The 20,888-nt window shown below is 44.8% G+C and overlaps 1 protein-coding gene and 1 long non-coding RNA gene across 3 annotated transcripts in view; one reads left to right on the top strand and one right to left on the bottom strand.

Moving 5' to 3' along the window:
* The window catches only part of TIAM1 (TIAM Rac1 associated GEF 1), a 459,371-nt gene that overhangs the window by 413,664 nt on the left and 24,819 nt on the right, over nucleotides 1-20,888 (bottom strand). The gene's annotated exons all lie outside the window — the stretch shown is intronic.
* Nucleotides 5,554-13,052, top strand: LOC123332727. The gene is made up of 2 exons (XR_006549707.2): nucleotides 5,554-5,902; nucleotides 12,585-13,052. It is a non-coding gene; the product is annotated as an uncharacterized LOC123332727 (long non-coding RNA).

Raw genomic sequence — 20,888 nt, 5'->3', positions numbered from 1 at the left:
AGCTGGGAGAAGTGGGGTACAGGCTCTCCCCTAGAGTCTTAGAGAAAGTGTGCCCGGGGCTACAATCTTGATTTTTACCCAGTGAGCCTGATTTTGGATTTCTGGCTCCCAGAACTGGGAGGGAGATTGGTGCTGTTTTAAACCACCAAATTTGTGGCTTAGGAAACTAATCCACTGATTAATCAGTTCACTCCTTTTCCCCCACAACAGTGCATACTGGCAGATATTATCCCCATGTTATGGATGAGGAAACCTGGGTGTGGTGGTGTGGAACAGTCACAGGGATGGAGCAGGGCCAGCTGCAGACTCCATCAGTCTGATCTGATCTTCCCAGCATGCCTTACACGTGAATTGACACATGGGTTCCCTGGCCCTTAGGAATGCCCTGGGAAAGTCAACCCCAGAACATTGTCTCTATAAAAAATGCTCTAAAGATTCAAAGAAAAGACAAAAGGAAGTTTAGACCCACAGGAGAGAAGGGTGTGCTCACCCCACAAACACTATTGTCTATTTAGAAATCAAGGCCATGCAATTAACCCGTTCATTGAAGGGTCTGAGTTATGAGGTCATACACGTCACAGACAGGCTGTCCCCAAACCTTCCAGGCCTCTGGATTGAAGGAAAAATTAAAACTTGTCCTAAGACCCCTTCCACTGCAAAATAAACCTCAGAGCCTTTACTTCGAATCCAGAAGAGCATTTACCACGTGCAGGGCCCCGTGGTCCTACTGACAGATAGCTGCTGACATCCCAGTCATCTTGGCTTTCCTAAGGAGAAGAGTTTGGGGTGGTGAAAATCATCACGAAATACAGCACTAACTGGGTGGGCGTGCACTTTTGCTGCAAGTCTAGACCTATTGATGATGGCACTTGGTGGAAAATACAGAGTATTTCAAACATAGTTTTGCATAGACTATGATTACATTCTGGAAAAAAAAAGAGAAACAAATGCCAAGGTAAACACTCGGAAGGATAAACACTAACAATAATATTGTCAAATAATAATAATATTGTAAACAGTAACAACACATGAACATATGCTCAACATCACTAATTGTTGGGGAAATGCACATCAAAATTACAATGAGCTATCACTTCAGAAGTCAGACGCCTTGTGCGCTGCTGATGGGAATGTAAATTAACGCAGCCGCCGTGGAAAACAATGTGGAGTTCCTCAAAAAATTAAACAGAGAATTATCATGAATGATCCAGCAATTCAGTTCTGAGTATCTATCTACTCAAAAGGACTGAAAGTAGGGACTCAGAAAGATATGTGTACATAATGTTTGTACCAGTATTATGCATGCACAGGAGTCAAAATATGAAAACAAACTATCATCAGATGAATAGATAAAGAAAATGTGACGTGTACATACAGTGGAATATTATTCAGCCCTGAAGGAAGGAAATGACGACACGCTACAACACAGATGTCATCATGCTAAGTGAAAGCCAGCCACAGAAAGACACACGCTATCCAATTCCACTCACGTGAAGCATCTAGAACAGTCAAGCTTGTAGACACAGAAAATAAAATGGTAGTTGCCAGGGACTAGGGGGAGGGAGAAATGGGGAGCTATGGTTTAAGGGGTATAGAGTTTCAGTTTGGGAAGATGAAAAAGTTTTAGAGATGGACGGTGGTGGTGGGTGCACGACAGTGTGAATGGAAAAGGTTAAAAATAGTTAACACGGTAAATGTTATATCATACAACACCAAATAAAAGAAGAAAGAAACACTAGCGAGAGCTGTTTAAGAATAATGAGTTTGGACTTCTCTGGTGGTCCAGTGGGTAAGAATCTGCCTGCCAATGCAGGAGGCACAGGTTCAAACCCTGGTCTGGGACGATCCCACATGCTATGGACCACAGCTACTGAAGCCTGCTCACTCCAGAGCGTGTGCGCCACGAGAGAAGCCGCTGCAATGAGAGGCCCAAGGGCCACAGCAAAGAACAGCCCCTGCGTGCAGCTACAAAGATGCAGCCCAGCCAAAAGAAAAATAAGTAAAAAAAAACAATTATTTTTTTAAAAATCAAGTCAAAAAAAGAATGACTTTAATACATAACTGTATCACTTTGCTGTATACCTGAAACATTGGAAATCAAATATACTTCGACAAAAACAAAACAAAGAATGATGAGTTTGTGGGTGAGGTTTTATTTTGCATTTCTTTTGACTTCGACCTTTTCATTCATGAAATTTTTCTTTAAAAAAAGGTATGCTGCTGCCGCTGCTAAGTTGCTTCAGTCGTGTCTGACTCTGTGCGACCCCATAGATGGCAGCCCACCAGGCTCCCCCAGTCCCTGGGATTCTCCAGGCAAGAACACTGGAGTGGGTTGCCATTCCCTTCTCCAATGCGTGAAAGCAAAAAGTGGAAGTGAAGTCACTCAGTCGTGTCCGACTCTTTGCGACCCCATGGACTGCAGCCTACCAGGCTCTTCCATCCATGGGATTTTCCAAGCAAGAGTAAAAGGTATGTGTGGTATTAAATATCAAAAAAAGAAAAAAATGTGACCATCCTAGGGCAAGCCAACTCATTTCGGACCCACCGCTTCCAGAGTTTCGTGGAATTCCCGTGGGAATGACCTTTCCCACTTCTGGAATATGAATGATCACAACATGAAAATCCAAATCCCTATCCGTGTTTGTGAAAGCCGTTCCCTTCAGAGAGCTGAAGCGACAAAGCCAGCCAAAAGCACTTCCCAGCTGTCCAACTAGAGATTTATATTGCAGGGACATAAAGAAACATTATGTAATATAAGCTGTGGGGCAGGAGAGAGAACTCTGGTCTTGGAACCAGAAGATGAATTCAAGACCTGCTTCACCCACCAACTACCTGCATTGGACCAATTAAAAAGTCCCCAGGCTCCTGCTGCCTTTTGCATGGGTGAAGGAACACCTGCTTCATAACGAGACAATAAATCCTGGAAAGGACCCACACCTTACTAATACCAGGGGTTTATACACAGCATGAGAGAGAGAATACAGCCCGCCACAGAGCAGGTGCTTAATAAACGATGCGTGCCTGCTTCCTCTCCTTCCCAAACTACACAAATGTACACCTCAAAGGGCTTCATGCCTGCTTATTCCTGAACTTCTTAGGAAGGAATAGACTGCTAGATTGACTCCTAATTACCTCAATTCTGCCACCATCTCTGAAAAAGAAACCCTCGCCCTAAAATTATTAATGAGGCTGGCTTTCTATTTTATGGTCAGATAACCAGAAATAAGAGAAAGCTGGCAAAATACCAAGCTGGAAGTCTTAGTCTAAATTAGCCCCTTCCCCCACCCCCACACACAAAAAAAAAGTTTCTAGAGTTTTTCTTAAAGTTCGTATTCTGGAATTCCAGAAAACAGAAGGCTCCAGTACTCAGTTCTGTGTGACCTTGGGCAAATTACTTGCCCTCTCTGAGCCTCGGTTTGCACATCCCAAAGCATGATGCGAAACACACAGGGCAACTGAGCCTCTAAGAAGTAAAGGTGAGTAAGAACTCTAATTGTTAAGAAATTAATCATTTAACTCTAATTGTTAAGAAATTAATCAGTTTCACAATTGCTGTAATTCCCCCTCCATCTGTAAAACAAATTTTAAAATTTCAGCACATACTTGATCATTCCTAGATAGCATATTCAAAAGCAGAGACATTACTTTGCCAACAAAGGTTCATCTAGTCAAGGCTATGGTTTTTCCAGTGGTCATGTATGGATGTGAGAGTTGGACTGTGAAGAAGGCTGAGCGCCAAAGAATTGATGCTTTTGAACTGTGGTGTTGGAGAAGACTCTTGAGAGTCCCTTGCACTGCAAGGAGATCCAACCAGTCCATTCTGAAGGAGATCAGCCCTGGGATTTCTTTGGAAGGAATGATGCTAAAGCTGAACCTCCAGTACTTTGGCCACCTCATGTGAAGAGGTGACTCATTGGGAAAGACTCTGATGCTGGGAGGGATTGGGGGCAGGAGGAGAAGGGGCCGATAGAGGATGAGATGGCTGGATGGCATCACTGATTCGATGGACGTGAGTCTGAGTGAACTCCGGGAGTTGGTGATGGACAGGGAGGCCTGGTGTGCTGCGATTCATGGGGTCGCAAAGAGTCAGGACACGACTGAGCGACTGAACTGAACTGAACTGATCATTCTCAGTAGACCATCACCATTCAGGGTTTATACAGCATTGTCCTGGCAGCCAACATCATGTTTCCGAACAGCAGTAACTCCTCTGCAAAGTAAGGGTTCCCTTTTCAACTTTTCTCACCCTACCAAAAGCACCAACCAAGGGAAATAAATCAAATAAAACATGTGTTATATTTATATTCTTTCTACAAATGTAATCAAACAACAGGACTACAGCACCAAGACATAAAAAAGGGCACCCAAAACTTTCGTAGGTGCAATTTTCACTAAGTATAGCTTAATGAACTGAATAGTTCATTAACTTTTGCAGAAAAAGTTCCAAATAGTGCAATTAAGAGATGTTTACAGGAACACAATGCATTTCTTTTCAACTAAGGACAAGTCACATGAACCACCCAGCTAAGACTCCTTTGAAAATGAGGGGGAAAGACCATTATTTCAGAGCAAGGGCATGAAGGACTCTGGGACAACCCTGGACACAGTCCAAAGAGCTTCTAGACTAACTGTGTGACTGTGGGCAAATCTCTGAATGTCTCTGTTCACCAATAAATCAGAGACAGTAATACATACCCAGCTTCCTATCCTGGCATCCTGATTCCCATTGCTCAGATGAAGAAACCTAAGACTCAGGGTCAAAGTCAATGCCATGGCAAGTCAATGCCAGAACCAGGACTCAAAAGTCGATTCTGTTTACTTCCACAGCCCAGTGCTCTTCTCTTGCTACATGGCAATGAGCGCCAAGATTTCTCTCCTTTTGCTGGTGATGGGTTTGATCCTGAGAGCTTTCCAATAGGAAAATGGATAATCCAGTGTGAAATCGTGAAAGATAATCGGAGTTCATTCTCTGCCAAGATTAATAAGCAGTCTAAAATGCATTGAGCCCACACTCTGCCCAAGTGTTTTATACTCCATTTGATCCTGGAGTGCCCCTTTAGGTAATTCATTAGAGCAAAAAACTTACACACCACTTAAGGTCCATATCTGGGAGGAGTCACTTACTCCCCCCAACAATCCTATTTTACAGATGAGCCAACTGAGGCAGAGTCAAGTGACCTGCCCCAAATCACACAGCTCGCAGTCATAGGGCGAATTCAAACCCAGGCAGCTTGGTCCCAGAGCTGTGCTCTTAATCCCGACTTCCAACACCAGGGACTCATCACCACCCATCTTCCTGATGAAGACAGAATCTGAGGGGTGGGATGGTAAACAGCTCACCCAAGTGATCCTGGTTGGCCTGACCTCACCATCTGGTAACTCTGAACCTGGTCTGCCTGACCTCATCACCTGGGCCCTGACCACCAAGCTGAGCTTTTAGGCCCAGCTGGCAGAGGTGACGCCCGTGTGACACCACCGGGCCCAGGCAGGTGAGTTACCAAACAGGACCAGATCCGTGTTCTCGCAGCAACAGGCTGAAGGAGGAAGGATGGGAAGCCCGTGGTGGCAGAGCAGAACAGGCAGCACAACCAAATGAGCTCAAAGGCCCAATCAGCCGTTTCACTGACTCTGCTGAATGCACAGGGTATCGCAGAAACTTCTAGAACCTTCCAGACCAGCCGACGGTTAACTATTTTGTCTGTGGTCGGGGACTCTAAGAGCCGAGTTCATTTAGCAAAGTAAAGACCTTCTGAGCCTGTTAAGTCAACGGGAATGGAGACAGAACTGCTCACTAGACCACCTGGTGAGGAAGTCCTCCAGGGAGGGCCCATGACTGCCCTTCCTTCTCAGACAATCCGAAGACGCTTCTCAGACCTCGAGGCCATAGGAGGGAATCCTTCCGGTGAGTCTGGGGGTCACAGAGCTCATCATGTGGTTTACCTTCACAGCATCTCTGTGGGGATCGCAAAAGCTTCGTGGTCTCCGCGTTTCTTGATCTTGACCTTCCGTCAAGCCTTTAAGAATTTCCAAAGATGTCCAGGCCACCCATTCAGGAGGAGACACCTGAGAAGCAGGCTTCCAGTGCAGAGAATCCATTTGACACACTCCAGCTCAGATGGAGTCACCCAGGAAGAAGCTCAAGCTACAAGCTCCCCCCAGCAATACACACCCACCCCCCAAATTCCTCATACCTTCTGCCCTTGTTAACCCAGAAGTCTGGTGTCCCTGGCCTCACTTTCAACTGAGACTCCTCTTACACCCATTGGAATGCTCTCGTGCTGACAGAGGCATTTTCTAGAAAGCCAAGTTTTCGTAAAGGGAGGGTGGGTATAACCTAAATTATAAGCCTCTTTCGGAAAGTTACCTGCCTCTCAACATTGGCAGGAAACTTATGCCATATTTACAATCTCTAGTGGAAAGTTTTAAAACTAAAGGGTCTTAATGACTCCTGGCAGAGGCAATTTAAAGCTACAGCTTATTATTTAAATAAAAAACAGTTACTGAGAAACTACTAAGAGCAAGACAAGAGGAATAAAACATTCAACAGCACGGAGTGTACACACTGCTATATCTGAAAGAGATAACCAACAAAGACCTACTGTATAACACAGGGAACTCCACTCAGTACTCTGCAGTAACCTAAATGGGAAAGAAATTTGAAAAAGAATAGATATATGTATAACTGAATCATTTTGTTGTACACCTGAAACTAACACTTCATGGACTATGCTCCAATATAAAAGTTAAAAATTAAATTAAAAAATAAAAACAAAGAGCATGCAGATCTCCTAAGCAAAGAGCCGGCATTTCTGCCATTTCCCCCTTTACCCTGATGGATCTCAGAGCTGACTCGCCCAAACGTTAGTCATTGACTTCCAGGCAAGTGCAGACACTCCCAGACGGAAATCACTGTCAGTGACCTATCCCCACCCTGCCACTTATCACAAAACCTGAGGATACCAAAATGATCTCAGAGGTCACCAAGCCCAACCCCAAACTGAAATCTCCCCTGTCTCGCATCTCCCAGTCTCCACCCTCTTAAGCTCCTGGTGGTCCACACTCTCCCATTGCCCAAGTCTCTGACCAAACCCATCACAATCCTTCAGAAAGAAATTCTCCCCCAAGGAAATGTCTCCATTGCCTACACAAACAGAGTGGAAGCTCCTCTCTGTTCCTTCAACAGCCAGGGGGACTGTGGTTGATAGACACACAGCAAGACTAATCTAGCAGAGATGGGGAGCCCCAAACAGGGATGACTAAGCTTCCCAGCACACAAGGAACTCTGCGTTTAAACGGGTACCCCGTTCCTTTTCTCCTTTGCCTTTAGCTTCTCTTCTTTTCTCAGCTATTTGTAAGGTTTCCTCAGACAACCTTTTCGCATTTCTTTTCCTTGGGGATGGTCTTGATCACTGCCTCCTGTACAATGTCAGGAACCTCTGTCCATAGTTCTTCAGGCATTCTGTCTATCAGATCTAATCCCTTGACTATTTCTCACTTCCACTGTATAATCGTAAAGGATTTGATTTAGGTCATACCTGAAAGCTCGAGTGGTTTTCCCTACTTTCTTCAATTTAAGTCTGAATTTGGCAATAAGGAGTTCATGGTCTGAGCCACAGTCAGCTCCTGGTCTTGTTTTTGCTGATTGTATAGAGCTTCACCATCTTTGGCTGCAAAGAATATAATCAATCTGATTGCAGTATTGACCATCTGGTGATGTCCATGTGTAGAATCTTCTCCTGTGTTGTTGGAAGAGGGTGTTTGCTATGACCAGTGCATTCTCTTGGCAAAACTCTGTAAGGCTTTGCCCTGCTTCATTTTGTACTCCAAGGCCAAATTTGCCTGTTACTCCAGGTATCTATTGCTTCATGACCCCAATAACCATGATGGTATGATCACTCACCTAGAGCCAGACATCCTGGAATGTGAAGTCAAGTGGGCCTTAGGAAGCATCACTATGAACAAAGCTAGTGGAGGTGATGGAATTCCAATTGAGCTATTTCAAATCCTCAAAGATGATGCTGTGAATGCCAGCAAATTTGGAAAACTCAGCAGTGGCCACAGAACTAGAAAAGGTCAGTTTTCATTCCAATCCCAAAGAAAGGCAATGCCAAAGAATACTCAAACTACCACACAATTGCACTCATCTCACACACCAGTAAAGTAATGCTCAAAATTCTCCAAGCCAGGCTTCAACAGTACATGAACCGTGAACTTACAGATGTTCAAGCCGGACTTAGAAAAGGCAGAGGAACCAGAGATCAAATTGCCAACATCTGCTGAATCACTGAAAAAGGAAGAGAGTTTCAGAAAAACATCTATTTCTGCTTTATTGACTATGCCAAAGCCCTTGACTGTGTGGATCACAACAAACTGTGGAAAATTCTTCAAGACATGGGAATACCAGACCACCTGACCTGCCTCCTGAGAAATCTCTATGCAGGTCAGGAAGCAACAGTTAGAACCAGACATCAACAACAGACTGGTTCCAAATCTGGAAAGGAGTACGTCAAGGCTTTATATTGTCACCCTGCTTATTTAACTTATATGCAGAGTACATCATACGAAATGCTGGGCTAGATGAAGCACAAGCTGGAATCAAGATTGCCAGGAAAAATATTAATAACCTCAGATACACAGATGACATCACCCTTATGGCAGAAAGTAAAGAGGAACTGAAGAGCCTCTTGATGAAAGTGAAAAAAAGAGAGTGAAAAATCTGGCTTAAAACTCCACATTCAAAAAACTAAGATCATGGCATCTGGTCGCATCACTTCATGGCAAATAGATGAGGAAACAGTGGAAACAGTGACAGACGTTTTTTTGGAGGGGGACTCCAAAATCACTGCAGATGGTGACTGCAGCCATGAAATTAAAAGACGCTTGCTCCTTGGAAGGAAAGTTATGAGCAACCTAGACAGCATATTGAAAAGCAGAGACATTGCTGTGCCAACAAAGGTCCGTCTAGTCAAAGCTATGGTTTTTCCTGTAATCATATATGGATGTGAGAGTTGGACTGTGAAGAAAGCTGAGAGCCAAAGAATTGATGCTTTTGAACTGTGGTGTTGGAGAAGATTCTTGAGAGTCCCTTGGACTACAAGGAGATCGAACCAGTCCATCCTAAAGGAAATCAGTCCTGAATATTCATTGGAAGGACTGAGGCTGAAGCTGCAACTCCAATACTTTGGCCACCTGATGGTGAAGAACTGAGTCACTGCAAAAGAACCTGACGCTGGGCAAGACTGAAGGCGGAAGGAAAAGGAGACGACAAGAGGATCAGATGGTTGGATGGCATCACCGACTCATGACATGAGTTTGGGTGGACTCCGGGAGTTGGTGATGGACAAGAAACCCTGGCGTGCTGCAGTCCATGGGGTTGCAGAGTCTAAACGGCTGAGCGACTGAACTGAGCACAAAAACGGGTGGATGAGGCCTCAGTATTTAGACACCAACAGTCATTCATTCACAGAAATAGGTAACTAGGGACAGTAGGGACTGAAGGGGGAGGTGGAGTGGGCAATGATCAATAAAGATATTTTCTCCAGAGTTGGCAGGAATACCAATGTATTGGTATTCAATAAAAAAAAGTTGGTATACAATTCTGTATATCAACTTTTAGTTAAGATATTTCTTCAGATAAAATGTCAGTAATATTCTAGGAATTTCCTGGTGGTCCAGTGGTTAAAGATTCCACACTTCCACTTCAGGGAGCATTGGTTCCATCTTTGGTCAGGGAACTAGAACCCCATAAGCCCCACAACTATACACACACACACACACACACACACACACAGAAAAAGTTATATTTATCATGTCATTTTGGGAAACAGGAAAAACATAAACTATGAAAACTAAACCCCTCTTTAACTCTTCAGCCAGGTATTTATTGAGTCCAATCATGGTGGATAATAGTCTTGAACTCTGTTCTCGAAGGGTCCTCAGGATTAGAATTAGGGAGAGAAAACAAATGCACATAAAACAATTAGAAAACGATTATGGGCTAGCTGGAGTTCCAAGGGTAAGATTTCAGAAACTGAAGGAGTGTGGTTCAGTCAGCAGTTCATTAGTACTTTGACTATAGCCATTGTCAGGCAGAGGAGGAAGCTGTCAGCAAAACATTCCCTTCTTTATCTCACAGTGTATCTTCTCTATCAGCAAATGGATTTCCTTTCAGCCGGTCTAAGACCTTGTGGGTCAGGGCCACCTGCCCAGTTCAGGCCAGAGGAAACAGAGGAAACAAATTAGGTCACCCATCCAACAATGCTCCTCTCCCCGGAATAGTTCCTCTTCAAAAGGACAGAGTAACAAGCATTGCAAAACCGCTCTGCGGACGTGTTTATAAACTCTACGCCTGTAGCCTCCAACATTTCCTCCTGCAATTCCATGGAAAGCCTCTTTCAAGCCCCTTCCTTCTCCAGGGAGCACCCACGAGAGCCAGGGCAAGATGCTCTCAGAGGGCAGATTTGACCCTCTGCAGCCCGGCAGTTTCACACACCCCCATCATCATTTACTGGTCAGCATCTTTGCTTAAGTAAGGACCTGTCATTGCCTTCGTAAACCCCCAACAAACGTTTATTTACTCTAGCATGTCGGAAGGCAAGATAATTTGGCAATGAAGCAACCATATCAGAAAACTCAAATGTGAACCTCCGTCCTGTGTCATGCTGGGAAAGACTGAGGGCAAGAGAAGGGGGCGACAGAGGAGGAGACGGGTGGATGGCATCCTCAACTCAATGGACTTGAGTTTGAGCAAACTCTGGGAGATGGTGAAGGACAGGGAGGCCTGGTGTGCTGCAGTCCATGGGGTCACAAAGATTTCAGACACGACGCAGCGACTGCACAAGTCCTGTGTCAGCCCCACTGGGCCTGATGTCACCATTTCTCTCCCAGTTCTTGTCTAGGGTCAGTGCCATCTCCCGGGGCACCCTCAGCTGCTAGGGTCTCCTCTGAACTCCTAGTGAAGAGGTTCTGAAAATGATCTATACTTAGTTCAGGGACACTAAAGACTTTCGCAGCTGAAGTCCACTCCCAAGCAAAGGTCTCCGTCTACATCTCTTTAACCTTCTGGGGCCATTTTACAGATAAGGAATCTGAGGCTGAGAAATGAAACAACTTGGCCAAAATCGCACAGAGACGTGAACAGACATCTCACTTCCCAGATCGCTGCTCTTTACCCTCGAGGCAATCCTGTTTTCCACCATAAGAGTGTAGTTTTGGGGGGCTTTCCTGGCAGTTAATATAATCTGTGCTTCCACTGCAGGGGGCTTGGGTTCAATCCCTGGTCGGAAAACTAAGATCCCACAATTTTTAAAAAATGAGTGCAGGTTTTCAAACTGGCAAATGGAAGCCGGCTCAAAGCACTAAAGCATCTGTGTATGATTAAGGGGCTCCTAGGAAGCAGCAGGGCCATGAAGGCTGGAGAACCATAAACCTATTAACCGTCGGGTACCCCAGAGACCAATTGCAGGATCCCTCCTGGCGGACACACACCCAGAAGCAGGGCACATCTTGATCCACATTGAGCAGGCAGCTGCCCTCACCAGCTGGTCAGCCACAGTCCAGTTCCCAGACCCAGCCTCCAAGATCTTGGACCCCTGGCCACCCTCGGGGTCCAGGGCGAAATTAAAATGGAAGCAGATGGGCAAATGATTTTGGAGGAATACCCTTCTTATCAGTTTACCTTTAACGCTGAGCCTTATAAACAGAGCAGGACTGGCCTGACCCCTGAGTCATAAATTCAGGGGTTAAAAAAATAAACGATTACTACTGACTATCAAGAACAAGAAACAGAACTTCACAGTTTTGGCTCCGAGTCAATTACAGCGCCACTGACTTACGCCCCACAGAGCGCACTTCCAATGGCTAATTTCTCTCCAGATGGCGGCCTGTACTTTTCCAGGCAGAATCTCATCTCCCCAAGCCTGGCCTCCCCCTTCCACGGCTCCGTGTGTTTTCCCAACGTCCTCTGTGTGCGGAGGGCTTTGCAACACCTCCAGGTTTGCTGCCACCTCCAGATTTAATTAGCGGACTGTTTACTCCCCCTTCACTGTTTGGAATATCTTAAGTAAAACCAGGCCTCCATTGAGCCCGTGGGGACTCCACCCCGGGCCTCCTTCCAGTCCGCTCCCTGGTGCATTACTGCTTGCCCAGCTCCAAGCCTGGGTCTGGCCCTTGTCCAAGGCGAGTCTGTGCTGTGAGCCAGCCACTGGGTACCACGTGAGTGCCTTCCAGCCCTGGGGGTGCCTTAGCACCAGGAGGCTATGCAGAAGGAAGGGCAGAGGTAGTCAAATAAAAAATAAATAAAGTGACACTCAGTGAAGGCAAGGCTTTATTGTCCTGTTTTTTTTTTTAAAAAGGTGCAGAGAGCCCATCTGAACACACATTTTTTTAGGACTTCTCCATGTGACCTATACCTTAGAAGAAAAAAAAAAGCAAGGAGAGAAAGGGTGAAAGAAATGGAGAGAGCAGGGCAAGAAGGGGAAACACAGATGAGAAGCCAAATGAATGATCTGCTTTTTTTTTTTTTAATGAACCACTAACTATAGCCATTAACAAACTGAATATGTATTTTCTGTTCAACAACACAGGATTTAAACATGTAAAACGAGGTCTCTCCTTGCAAGGATTTTGGCATCCATCAGAGCAAACAAATCAGCAACGGGCAGCAAGGGAAACAAACATGAAACCAACAGCAAGCCATGTAAATAGGCATGAAGTTCATTTTCTACATGCGATTTAATGATGCAAGGACGAACAAATTATTCTGGCGATGGAGCAGGAGCGGAGATGAGAGAAACATCTCTCTGGACCAGCTACCACCAGGCACAATCCAGGAGGCCCCCGCACAAACAGCCTGATGCTGACAGACCATTACGGATACGACAAAGCCACGCATGAGATCTCATCTCCCCATGCTGTACCACCCCTCCTTTTCTACTGCTTCCAGGCTCTTGATTAGTTTTTCTGAAACTATTTTAGGGTTCCTGTGACTACTCTTCTTTACTCTTAAGCTTTTAGAAGGAAGTCAGGCAATTAAATGTGCAGAGCTATTATTATTCATAATAGGTGCTGGTAGCGTGTCTACCTGATCATCTTTATTTGCCTTAACTAATTCTACTGCAGAGAAAATTCCTCTGTCCTTCCAGGGAGCTGGTTATGAAAATGCACTGTTTGTAAGTCACTCTCCCTTCAAACTGTCATTTTCCCCACACCCTGGCTTCAAAACACACTTCAGACAGCCCATCAGAACTAAGAGATTCCTTAAATAAGAGAGACTCCACTTACTCTGGGCTTCCCTGGTAACTCAGTCAGTAAAGAATCTGCCTGCAATGCAGAAAACCTGGGTTTGATCCCTGGGTCAGGAAGATCCCCTGGAGAAGGAAATGGCAACCCACTCCGGTATTCTTGCCTGGAAAATCCTGTGGACAGAGGAACCTGGCAGGTCCACGGGGTCTCAAGAGTCAGACACGACTTAGCAACTAAACCACCACCACCACCGCCTATTCCAGCAGGCGGTCCTGGGAAGATAAAGGACCCATTCCCTCCACCAGGGCTCCTCAATAAAACACATGATTGTAAATTTTCTAGTAGCTACATTTTTAAAAAGTGAAAAGGTTAAATATATGATAAGCTCTAGGTCCATCCATGTTGCTGCAAATGGCATTATTTCATTCCTTTTGATGGCTGAGTAGTATTCCATTGAATATGTATACCACCTCTCTTTATCCATTCATCTCTTGATGGACATTTAGTTTTTTTCCATGTCTTGGCTATTGTAAATAGTGCTTCTGTGAACATAAGGGTGCATGTATCTTTTTAGAATTAGTTTTGTCTGGGTATATGTCCAGGGGTGGGACGGCTAGATCATATGGCAACTCCAGTTTTTTGAGGAAACTTCATACTGTTTTCACAGTGGCTGTACCAATTTATATTCCCACCAACAGTGTAGGAAGGTTCCCTTTTCTCCACACACTTTCCAGTATTTGTTATTTGTAGATTTTTTGATGATTGTTCTGACCAGTCATCACACTGTTCTCACCAGTGTGAGGCGGTACCTCACTGTAGTTTTGATCTGCATTTCTCTAAAAATTAGTGATATTGAGCATCTTTTTCATGTACCTGTTGGCCATCTGTCTGTCTTCTTGGGAGACATCAGTTCAGTTCAATCACTCAGTCGTGTCCGACTCTTTGTGACCCCATGAATCGCAGCACACCAGGCCTCCCTGTCCATCACCAGCTCCCAGAGTTTACCCAAACTCATGTCCATCGAGTCGGTGATGCCATCCAGCCATCTCATCCTCTGTCGTCCCCTTCTCCTCCTGCCCCCAATCCCTCCCAGCATCAGAGTCTTTTCCAATGAGTCAACTCTTCACATGAGGTGGCCAAAGTATTGGAGTTTGAGCTTTAGCATCAGTCCTTCCAAAGAACACCCAGGACTGATCTCCTTGCAGTCCAAGGGACTCTCAAGAGTCTTCTCCAACACCACAGTTCAAAAGCATCAGTTCTTTCGTGCTCAGCTTTCTTCACAGTCCAACTCTCACATCCATACATGACCACTGGAAAAACCATAGCCTTGACTAGACGGACCTTTGTTGGCAAAGTAATGTCTCTGCTTTTGAATATGCTATCTAGGTTGGTCATAACTTTCCTTCCAAGGAGTAAGCGTCTTTTAATTTCATGGCTGCAGTCACCATCAGACTACCCATATTGCAAGAGCAGTAGCCCCAGTGGCTAGTGGCCACCAGAGTGGGCTGTCCAGCCATAGATGCTCTATGTGTGCTCAGTTGGGAATGAGGTTTAGATAAAAAAATTTCTGAAGTATAAAGGATTCCTGATCTCTCAAATGCCTAATCACATGATATGCAGAACTTTTCTTTCACACAGCCCCCATTCAAGGGCAGACACACCCTTTGTTCTATCAGAAATAGCCACCCAGAATCAGGAGAACCTCTCCAGGGTCCTGGATTTCATATCCACAAACCTAACACCCCTCAATAGAACAGAAAACACAGGGTATTTATTGAGTACTCCTAGGTACAGAAATCACAGTAGGGGCTGAAACAAAACATGAACAAGCTCACTATTAACTTCTAAGCACAACAGGCAGGCCAGTAGGTTTTTTTCTTTGTGGATCTCCAGGCCTTATTAAAAAGTCGTTAAATCCTACATCGAGAGAGCAAGCATCTTTAAAAACAGGAAACTGAGCCCCCTGTGTTAATAACCAGCTCTGTTCTAAATTCCAGGACAAAACAAAGTATCCAAAATCAGCACTCAGTAATCTTAATTTCTGTCTGCCCATCACTGAGTCTTCACGATCCAAAGAATCTTAAAAGAACAATCACTGTCAGGGTATCTGCAGTGCATGACACTTTCTCAGGGTAGTTTTTCCTTTAAGTTAATGTAGGAAGTTCTTCTTGACCCAATTTTTTTTTATATCATCTTAAAACTGAAGCATATTTAAATTAGTTTTGATTCCTTAAAATTCCTGAAAGGTACGAGTGCCAAAGAATTGATGCTTTTGAACTGTGGTGCTGGAGAAGTCCTGAGAGTCCCTTGGACTGCAAGATCAAACCAGTCAATCCAAAAGGAGGTCAACTCTGAATATTCATTGGAAGGACTGATGCTGAAGCTGAAGCACCAGTACCTGGCCACCTGATGCATAGAGTCGCCTCATTGGAAAAGACGCCGATGCTGGGAAAGATTGAGGGCAGGAGGAGAAGGGGATGACAGAGGAGGAGAAGGGGGCAACAGAGGATGAAATGGTTGGATGGCATCACTGACTCAATGGACATGAGTTTGAGCAAACTCTGGGAGATAGTGAAAGACAGTGAAGTCTGGCGTGTTGCAGATCATGGGGTCGCAAAGAGTCGGACACGACTGAGCGAATGAACAACAGTGAACTACAAGCTTCACGGAGCTTCATGGGAAGAGGACCCTATTTGATGGCCCGTGAGGCTAGGAATGAGCTTGGCCCCCCACTGACAGACTTGGGTCCCCGCTCACCGAAGCTGCCACTATCGCCCACGGCAGCACCACAGGGTGGCCAAACCTTCAAGCATCCCATGTCCCGCTCTTCAGTAGAACGCTGCACAAACAACCCACAGGGAGCAGGGCTTCGCTGGTGGTCCAGGGGTTAGGCCACCACACTGCCACTGCAGGGGGCATGGGTTTGATCCCTGGTTGGTGGGGGAATCAAGATTCCACAGGCTGTGCAGCATGCCCCCAACAAAAGTGTAGGAGGAACAAGATAGACAGCCCAGAAATAAACCCATGCACCTATAAGGTACCTTATTTTTGACCAAGGAGGCAAGAATATACAATGGGACAAAGACAGCCTCTTCAATCAATGGTGCTGGGAAAACTGGACAGCTACATGTAAAAGAGTGAAATTAGAACATTTCCTAACACCATACACAAAGATAAACTCAAAATGGATTAAAGACCTAAATGGAAGATCAGACACTATAAAACTCTTAGAGGAAAACAGACAGAACACTCGATGACATAAATCAAAGCAAGATCCTCTATGGCCCACCTCCTAGAGTAACGGAAATAAAAACAAAAGTAAACAAGCAGGACCTGATTAAACTTAAAAGCTTTTGCACAGCAAAGGACACTATAAGCAAGCTGAAAAGACAACCCTAAGGATGGGAGAAAATAATAGCAAATGAAACAACTGACAAAGGATTAATTTCCAAAATATTCAAGCAGCTCATACAGAAAAACAAATCAAAAAGTGGGAAAAAGACCTAAACAGACATTTCTCCAAAGAAGACATACAGATGGCTAACAAACACATGCAAAGATGCTCAACATCACTCATTATCAGAGAAATGCAAATCAAAACCACAATGAGATATCATCTCACACTGTTCAGAATGGCCCTTATCAAAAAGTCTACAGACAATAAATGCTGGAGAGGGTGTGGAGAAAAGAGAACAGTCTTGCACTGTTGATGGGAATGGAAATTGATACAGCCACTATGGAAGACGGTATGGAAATTCCTTAAAAAACCAGGAATAAAACCACCATCGTGGTGATGGTGAAGTCGCTCAGTCGTGTCCAACTCTTTGCGACCCCATGGACTGTAGCCTACCTGGCTTCTGCATCCATGGGATTCTCTAGGCAAGAATACTGGAGTGGGTTACCATTTCCTTCTCCAGGGGCAGATGTTTTAACCTCTGAGCCACCACCATATGACCCATCAATCCCACTCCTAGGCATATACCCTGAGGAAACCAAAATTGAAAAAGACACACATATCGCACTGTTCATTGCAGCACTTTTTACAATAGCTAGAACATGGGAGCAACCTAGATATCCATTGACAGATAAGTGGATAAAGAAGTTGTGGTACACATACACAACGGAATATTACTCAGCCATAAAACGGGGTGCATTTGAGTCAGTTCTGATGAGGTGGATGAACCTGGAACCTATTATACAGACTGAAGTGAGTCAGAAAAAGAAAGATAAATATCGTATTCTAATGCATATATAAAGAATCTAGAAAAATGGTTCTGAAAAATGTATTTACAGGGCAGCAATGGAGAAACAGACATAGCGAAGGGACTTATGGATGTGGGTAGAGGGGAGGAGAGGGTGAGATGTATGGAAAGAGTAACATGGAAACTTACATTACCATATGTAAAACAGATAGCCAACGGGAATTTGCTGTATGGCTCAGGAAACTCAAACATAGGCTCTGTATCAACCTAGAGGGGTGGGATGGGGAGGAGATGAGAGGGAGGTTCAAGAGGGAGGGAATATATGTATACCTATGGCTGATTCATGTTGAGGTTTGACAGAAAACAATAAAATTCTGTAATGCAATTATCCCTCAATAAAATATTTTTAAAAAGAAGCAATATTATTAAAAAATTCAATAAAGACTCTAAAAATGAAAAAAAAAAATGTAGGAAGCACTTCCAGAGCAAGAATTCCCCTTTTCCAATGTTCTCTTTTACATTTCCCCTTTTGCCCATTTTTCTCCATGTCCCAATTTTCAAGGAGTTGGACTCCTAGCAAGATGCACAGTCGTGAAGGGCTGTTCATAGGGACAACCACTGACAGCGCGTATGCCCACCCAGCCCGGGTGCAAAGTACCCAGGACACTCCACCTTCCTCACTCAATGAACCCTGCAAGGAACCGGTCAGAATATAAAGACCTCAGGATGAAATGTTTCTCTTTTCCACCAATTTCTTATAGCCTCCCAACCATCAGTCATCACTTGATCACTGTGCGCAATCATCAGGGGTCCCGATGATTAATGCATATAAGGCAGTCATTTTAAAAACTCAAGCCAAGATAATAAAAGTTCCTTTTGGGGTGTTTTTTTTTTTTTAATTTAAAAGTAAATAAAAATAGGGGTTTCTCTGGTGGTCCAGTGGTTAGGATTCTGTGCTTTCACTGCTGAAGGCTTGGATTTGACCTTTGGTCAGGGAACTAAGATTCCACAAGCAGGGCAGCTTGGTCAAAATCATGTAAAAAATGAAGACCCAGGTCTCCAAGATCCCATAGGAGCTTTGGGATGGTGGGAAGTCGCAGGCTGGTTCTCCACCCAGATTCTTCCTTCTTCCCATCACCCTGATCTCACTAGAGCTTAGATGCTCCCTGCACCTTCTCATGGGCAGGTAGGTGCCCAGGGAAGGATTTTCAGCTGCCATGAGAATCTGAAGTCCAGCCCTGGCACAATCCAGTGTGTGACACTCGGTTCAGTTCAGTCGCTCAGTTGTGTCCGACTCTTTGGGACCCCATGAATCGCAGCTCACCAGGCCTCCCTGTCCATCACCTGCTTATTTAACCTCAAACTCATATCCGTCAGGTCGATGATGCCATCTAGCCATCTCATCCTCTGTCGTCCCCTTCTCCTGCCACCAATCCCTCCCAGGGTCTCTTCCAATGAATCAACTCTTCGCATGAAGTGGCCAAAGTATTGGAGTTTCAGCTTCAGCCTCAGTTCTTCCAATGAACACCCAGGACTGATCTCCTTTAGGATGGACTGGTTGGATCTCCTTGCAGTCCAAGGGACTCTCAAGAGTCTTCTCCAACACCACAGTTCAAAAGCATCAATTCTTCGGCACTCAGCTTTCTTCACAGTCCAACTCTCACATCCATATATGACCACTGGAAAAACCATAGCCTACTAAAGCAATGTCTTGCTTTTGAATATGATATCTAGGTTGGTCATAACTTTCCTTCCAAGGAGTAAGTGTCTTTTAATTTCATGGCTGCAATCACCATCTGCAGTGATTTTGGAGCCCCAAAAAATAAAGTCTAACACTGTTTCCCCATCTATTTCCCATGAAGTGATGGGAATGCCACGATCTTCGTTTTCTGAATGTTGAGCTTTAAGACAACTTTTTCACTCTCCTCTTTCACTTTCATCAAGAGGCTTTTTAGTTCCTCTTCACTTTCTGCCATAAGGGTGGTGTCAATTGCATATCTGAGGTTATTGATATTTCTCCTGGAAATCTTGATTCCATATCCATAGATAGCATATTGAAAAGCAGAGACATTACTTTGCCAACAAAGGTCCATCTAGTCAAGGCTATGGTTTTTCCAGTGGTCATGTATGGATGTCAGAGTTGGACTGTGAAAAAAGCTGAGCGCCAAAGAATTGATACTTTTGAACTGTGGTATTGGAGAAGACTCTTGAGAGTCCCTTGGACTGCAAGGAGATCCAACCAGTCCATTCTGAAGGAGATCAGCCCTGGGATTTCTTTGGAAGGAATGATGCTAAAGCTGAAACTCCAGTACTTTGGCCACCTCATGTGACGAGTTGACTCATTGGAAAAGACTCTGATGCTGGGAGGGATTGGGGGCAGGAGGAGAAGGGGCCGACAGAGGATGAGATGGCTGGATGGTATCACTGACTCGATGGAAGTGAGTCTGAGTGAACTCCAGGAGTTGGTGATGGACAGGGAGGCCTGGCGTGCTGCAATTCATGGGGTTGCAAAGAGTCCGACATGACTGCGACTGAACTGAATCTTGATTCCAGCTTGTGCTTCTTCCAGCCCCAGTGTTTCTCATGATTACTCTGCATAAAAGTTAAATAAGCAGGTGACAATATACAGCCTTGACGTACTCCTTTTCCTATTTGGAACCAGTCTGTTGAGAAATTCAGAGAGACTGTCAGATCATTACTCATTGTTTTCCCGAGAAAGGGCCAACGTGAAGACTTCGAGGTTCCAGCCCCCATGCTAGGAATAGGGATGACCAAGGTCTGCATTGGACCCGCCCTCAAGAACTCCATAGCCTCAACAAAGACACACAAACAGATGAACAGAACACGATGCATTATTATCCAAGCAGAGAAGGTCCCAGAAGGCTTTCTAGAGATAGTGATGCCTGCTTTGAGCCTATAAAAGTCAGCAATAAGAGAGCAGGAGAGAAATCCAGCTCAGCATAAAGCTTTTTGAGCTTATATTAAAGGCTAAGGCCCCTGGCTTTCAAATTGTGGTGTTGGAGAAGACTCTTGAGAGTCCCTTGGATAGCAAGGAGATCAAACCAGTCAATCCTAAAGGAAATCAGCCCTCAATATTCATTAGAAGGACTGGTGCAGAAGCTGAAGCTCCAATACTTGGGCCACCTGATGCAAAGAACCGACTCATTAGAAAAGACCCTGATGCTGGGAAAGACTCAAGACAGGAGGAGGCTGGGCAGCAGAGGATGAGACAGTTGGATGGCATCACGGACTCAACGGACATGAGTCTGAGCAAACTCTGGGAGATAGTGCAGGACAGGGAAGCCTGGCATGCTGCAGTCCATGGGGTCACAAAAAGTCAGACATGCCTGAGCGACTGAGCAACAAAAAGAAGAGTCAGGATGGGGTGCTGTCTTTTGAAAGAGTACAAAATTTAGAATACACACCTTTATTTACATAAATACA

Source organism: Bubalus bubalis, chromosome 1 (assembly GCF_019923935.1).
Source record: "Bubalus bubalis isolate 160015118507 breed Murrah chromosome 1, NDDB_SH_1, whole genome shotgun sequence".
Classification (NCBI taxonomy): Eukaryota; Metazoa; Chordata; class Mammalia; order Artiodactyla; family Bovidae; genus Bubalus; species Bubalus bubalis.
The sequence above is the reverse complement of the archived record's forward strand: the minus strand, read 5'-3'. Positions and strand labels throughout refer to the sequence as shown.